At 41.6% G+C, this 6,000-nt stretch overlaps 1 pseudogene; it reads right to left on the reverse strand.

Moving 5' to 3' along the window:
* Positions 1 to 384: 384 nt before the first annotated feature.
* Positions 385 to 744, reverse strand: LOC114217349 (small ribosomal subunit protein uS10 pseudogene; annotated as a pseudogene).
* Positions 745 to 6,000: the final 5,256 nt, after the last annotated feature.

Here is a 6,000-nt window from a genome sequence, read left to right on the forward strand (position 1 = left end):
AATTTATGTAACTCTTTTCTGGGGGTGGGGGAAATAGGTAATATAGTGCTTGGGAAAAATCAATGCATATCTATGAATGTGCTTTTGTTAAAAACCTACTTGTGCCTTAATTTTAAACCTAGACCTTCATGAATAAATACTATATTTAAAAAGACAAAAGGACACTTAAGTGCATTTATTAATCATTGTAGTTAACTCGAATGGATTTCCCCCCCCCAGCTGTAAGAATGATGATGAATTGAAAATTTAATATTTTTAAAGTGACTATCATGTGTGGTTTAAGTGGAAGGGTGATTATGGCAGTGGCATTTATAAACTTTTCACTCCTAAGATCTTGAGTCTTTTTTTTTAACAACTAATAATCTATTTATTAAAAAGGTTGATTTAAGCATCTGCAATGGTGACTTCAACCTCAACTCCTTGCTCAATACTGATGGAAGCAATCCGCTTAACAATCTCAGAAGGACGGTGCCGATCAATGAGACGCCTGTGGATCCTCATTTGAAAATGATCCCAAGTCTTAGAATCTTCACCACAAGGAGTTTTTCTTGTAGTGATTCTCAGAGTCTTGGTAGGCATCCAAACTTGTCCTTTCACTTTGAGATTCTTTTCCTTTGTGCCTCTGATCAAGCCAGCACATACCTTCTCTAAAGATTTTACATTGCGGCTGCTAAGAGTAATTCTAATCCGGTGACTCACCACCTCTGGTTCCACGGATGTCTTCCCGGTGTCTTTAAAAGCCATGGATGGCTGTGGCGTGGCTTCCTGACTGACTTGTTCTTTGGTGAGAGCAAACAGCGATGAGTCAGGAGCAGGAGCTGGTGTCGCAGGCTCCGCAACCGCGTCTTCCACAAAGAGGGCAGATCTTGAGTCTTTGATGACTGTTGACACTTACTAGGAAATGGAAGCAAGCAAGAAGGACTCCTAGGTTACCCTTTCTCTTAGTTTCACTGGCCCCATTGGACAAAATCAAAAGCCTCACAAAAATAACCACACATAAGCTTATTTTCTGTTTATGCATAGAAATCCTACCTTGTATTTCTAGCAATTCCCCAGTGTTTTGGGGGTCAGTTTTGCAAGAGAAATGTCCAAGGTTTTGAATGCTTGTCCGGGGCCAACCTCTGCTTCTACTGTCCTTAATGTCCCCCTTGGGATGTTGGCAGGGTGCTGGTGCTGTAGATACCTCTGACGCAGCCCCATCTTGCTTTGGGAAGCTTACATTCTTTCATGGATGGCCCCTCCCACTTCCCTCTTCTAATTACAGAATAATGACATGTATGCAGAAACTCTGCCATTCCCAATGAGTACATCAAGGGAGAATGGTTCTTTAGCAACAAACACAGAGGACAAAATGGTTTCTCTGATTCTGTTTTCGCTGATTATCAATGTGCCTGAATAATTTCACATGCGTGGGCATTCTGGAAAATGCTAATAGCTGTAGGATAAGCATAGAAATTGCAATGCCCATTCCTAAGTAGACTGACAAAGAGGCCTCCTAAATCAAAATAAAATAGAGTTCTAAAAGCAAGTAGACTATTAGAGAGAAAAAGATGATGAGACCCTTGAAAATTTGCCAGTTGGTCTGCTAGACAGTGGGCATATGAGAAATTCAGGCCCCACTGAAAAATCTTATTGATTTGTCCATTGGCACTAACCTTGCTTTGAACTCATCATTACTTTTGAATATTTATGTCACCCAAGTCTGGGGATTTTTTTCCCCCCGTGACATGCAGTAGTTCACATGCTGACTTTAGGCATACGATTTGGTAGTAAAACTGTAAAATGAAAATAAATGTTTTAGAGGATATTAGGTAGCAACTTAAATATCTTCCGATGGGAAATTGGTTTAAAAATTATGGACTAGCAATATAAGGCAATTCTATGCAATAATTTAAAAAGGTTGAGGTAGATTTAGCTTACTGATCTGGAAAGATTGCTAAGTTATATTTTTAAGTAAAAAAAGCAAGTTGTATTTGTACAGTGTGATCCTATTTTTAAAAACAACAACAAAGTCCCTATGTATGTACATAAATATAGAAAACTGTCTCAGATAATGTCTTTTTCTCCCTTCCTCCATCTCTCTGTGTCTGTCTTTCAGTATGTCTTGGTCTGTCTCTCTCTCTAGGTATGTATTATTTGCTTACTTTGCTAACCCAGAAGTTGGTATTGAGTTTTATCATATACTTTTTGGGGGAATTTTACTTTGAAATAAATTTAAACCTGTAGAAAAATTTTAATTTCAAGAAGAGAACACAGAAATCCTATATATCCTTCCCCAGATTCACCAATTGTTGATATTCTACCATATTTTTCATCTCTCTCTATTTATACACATATTTTTTCTCAACCATTTGGAATTATGTTGCAAATGGTGCAATGTTCCATTACCTCTAAATGCTTCAATGTACATTTCCTTAAAACAAGAACATTCCCAGGGCGCCTGGGTGGCTCAGTCGTTGGGTGTCTGCCTTCAGCTCAGGTCATGATCCCGGGGTCCTGGGATCGAGCCCCACATCGGGCTCCCTGCTCGGCCAGGAGCCTGCTTCTCCCTCTCCCTCTCCCCCTGCTTGTGTTCCCTCTCTCACTGTCTCTCCCTCTCTGTCAAATAAATAAATAAAATCTTTAAAAAGAAAACAACAAAATTCTTTACATAGCCACAGGATACCCATCCAAATCAGGAAATTGACACAGATATTATACTATCTTCTACTCCACAGATCCCTGCTCAAATTTCCGATTGTTCCGGTGCTTAAAATTCCAGAATCGCACACTGCATGTAGTTAGCATGTCTCTTCAGTTGTCTTTAATCTGGAACAAGCTATTTAGTCTTTATCTTTCATGACCTTGACATTTTTGAAGTGTCCAAATCAGTTACTTTGAAGAATGTCCCTCAATTTGGAGTGGTCTCATGTTTTGTCATAATTGGATTCAAGTGTATCTTGAGAATATCACAGAAATGACCACATGTTCTCAGTGCATATTTTCAGCAGGTACATGATGTTGATTTAACCTATTACTGGTGACACTGACTTTTATCATCTGGTCAAAATGCTGTCTGTCAGGTTTCTCCACAGTACAGTTAATTAATGAGTACTTTGTGATGGGGTATTAATAAGTATTGACAAGTATTCATTAAGATGTTAATAAGTATTTTGTGGGGAGATACCTCAAGACTGTATTAATACCTGGTTCCTTATTAAACCTTTACCCATTATTTGTAGCATCCACAGATGCTACTCCTGACCCAATTATTATTAACATGGTGGATAAGTAATTACATAATGCTACCATTTCTTCTGTACATATTTGTTGGCATAAGGTAGAGCTTCCTTTTCTCATTTATTTATATCAGTCTGGATCCATGGATTCCTGTTTTATTGAATGAGTTATAATCCATTACTAGCCTTATTTACTATGATGCTCAAGCTGGCCCAGATTTAGCCAGTGAGAGCCTTTTCAAGCTCCTGTGACTTTTGACAGTTACCATGATTCTTGGGGAACTTCCTTATTTCTGCCATAAGAGATTTCAGGCTGATCTGATACTTTCCCTGCCCTAGCCCCAGAGTCAGCTATGTCTGCAAGGAGCCCTAGTTCCTTTAGTTGAGAACATTATTTAGAAATCAGGGTTTAGGTATTAAAAGTGCTCAGTGCTAGGGCACCTGGGTGGCTCAGTTGGTTAGGCGACTGCCTTCGGCTTAGGTCATGATCCTGGAGTCCCGGGATCGAGTCCCACACTGGGCTCCCTGCTCAGCAGGGAGTCTGCTTCTCCCTCTGACCCTCCCCCCTCTCATGCTCTCTCTCTATCTCATTCTATCTCTCAAATAAATAAAAATCTTAAAAAAAAAGTGCTCAGTGCTATCAGAGTGTCATCAATTCTGGGTCCTCTCAGTGGGTAGAGCTATACATATATGCACACATACACATATGCTATCTGCATCAGTAACCATATTTCTCTATTTTAGATACCCTGTGTTCATGCCAATGCCCCGATTACAATCCAATATCACATGAGTCTTGCCTTTTCCATGTTTGTGCCTCCCTTCTTCAACAGTGAGAAGACTGGCTTCCATTATCTTTAAGGTATGTGATTAATTCTTTTGCATGTGACCAATCTCCTATTCATTTTGACTGTCTTCTTATCTCTAGTGCTTCTGACTCACATTGGCCAGTGCAGGTCAAGAGCAAAGAGATTCCCCCAGCTCTGATGGTATGCCAGCTGAGGGTTCCACATCTATGTTGTTTTGAATGAATCTTGACTATTTTATTGAGGGGCTATACTCTAGGGATTAAGTGTGAGGTCTCTACAGTCAGAATGTCAGGTCTACATAGTAGCTATGCCGCTTCCTAGCTGTGTGAACTTGGGCAAATGAGTTAACCTCTTCTAGTCTCTAAGATTCCTCTCTTCAAAGGGAGGCCATAAACAGGAGAAAGCAAGCCACCTTGCTACTTTTCGCTCATTGGGTATAGATCCTGAGTCTCAGAAGGTGCTGCCTTCTCTGGTCAACTAGCCAGTGATCGAAGAATGAGCAGCAAACTTCAGCGGGCCACAGGGAGTGGGGTGGAGAGCATGAGAGGGCTTCAGCTCAGTGGGTGGCTGTATCAGCCATCAAAAAATGGGCTTGCCTATGACAGCTCACTTGGGATCAGTATAACCCAGTGAAGAATGATGAAATTCAGGCTTCAGTTTATTTGCAAACTAAAGACAGGGATTTGGGTTAACCTACCTTAGAGTATTGTTGTGTAAGGGTCAGCTGAGCTAATGTTTTCCAGTGAGTGAAGTGGGAGACATTTAGAGAATATTTTCCACCCCCTGCCCCCTTCTAAAAATAATACATATTCACTGTAGAAGATTTAGAAAACTCATCTAACCAAAAATAATCGCTATCACCAATAATCCCATCAGGCAAAGATAACAACTATTTACATTCGGGGACGGGTCCCCCCAGTCTTATTTCTAGGCACATCAGGTCTAAGTCACTAACATGGAGTTTTCCCTTCCCCTCCCTTCCTCCCTTCTCCTCTCCCCTCCTCCCTTCTCCCCTCCTCTCCTCTTCTCCCTGTGTGAGGTGAGACCAGATTCTCTCCAGGTACCACTTCCTAATTCTCCTGAACCTCTTGCTGTCTGGACCCAGCAGTACAGTACTCTGTAAAGCAGTGGGCAAGCAGGCCCAGGTCCAGGCGTGCACCCTGTGGACGATGCACCGTGCACTCCTCCTGGTGGGCACTTCTGACTGTGGCAGCATCCTCAGATGAAGTTCTTCTTCCGTCCCAGGTACAGAAGGCCAAGGAACAGGTTCCCTCCCTCTTTGATCATAATGACTTGTCTACTGTGGAAGCTGGCTGCAGTCCAGATTCTGGAGGAAAGAGCGCAAGCATTTTCTATTCAAGTGCTACTCCCTTGTAGGCTCTCTGGGCTGAGGTGTTTGGGAGAGCGAATGTGGCTCCAGAATAGATTCAGAGGATGCGGGGGATCATCTCGCCAGGAGATGTACACACACTGACTCATAACCTTTCCACCCCTCCTGTCCTTCCTTTGATGTTGGTGTCAGCATATCTGGCTGATCCACTGACCATGTGCTTGGCCATTTTGTAAACATTTCCTCAAACATTACATAACACTATGTTTGTGCCTAGGGATAAATGGGAGGAAGAAGAATATGTAAAAGCCTTTTTATCCCCCCTCAGATGTTTTACCACATAACCAATGAAAGGATACTAGTCTGAGTTCAAGTTGGCTCTGTGGAACTTTCGAGTACTTCCTCTAAATGACTCACTGATCTTCCTGTCAGTTATGTCCACCAACACTCACCAGTCTGGGGGTGCTGTTCTGGCACCGCCATCTTAATATTTTCTGTCATTTAATACACATACTAATATGTGCTAGGTATTCGGCCCAAACTTTGTTCCTCACTACCTGTTAATGGTTTGGAATTTCCCCCTTAGAGATTTGAGACCTTTGTGTCCGGAAGATTTTATTCACCAAAAAGAAAGAGTCTGACT

This window comes from Eumetopias jubatus, unplaced genomic scaffold (genome assembly GCF_037043125.1).
Source record: "Eumetopias jubatus isolate StellerSeaLion01/CBP00866 unplaced genomic scaffold, mEumJub1_p1.0 scaffold_8, whole genome shotgun sequence".
Classification (NCBI taxonomy): Eukaryota; Metazoa; Chordata; class Mammalia; order Carnivora; family Otariidae; genus Eumetopias; species Eumetopias jubatus.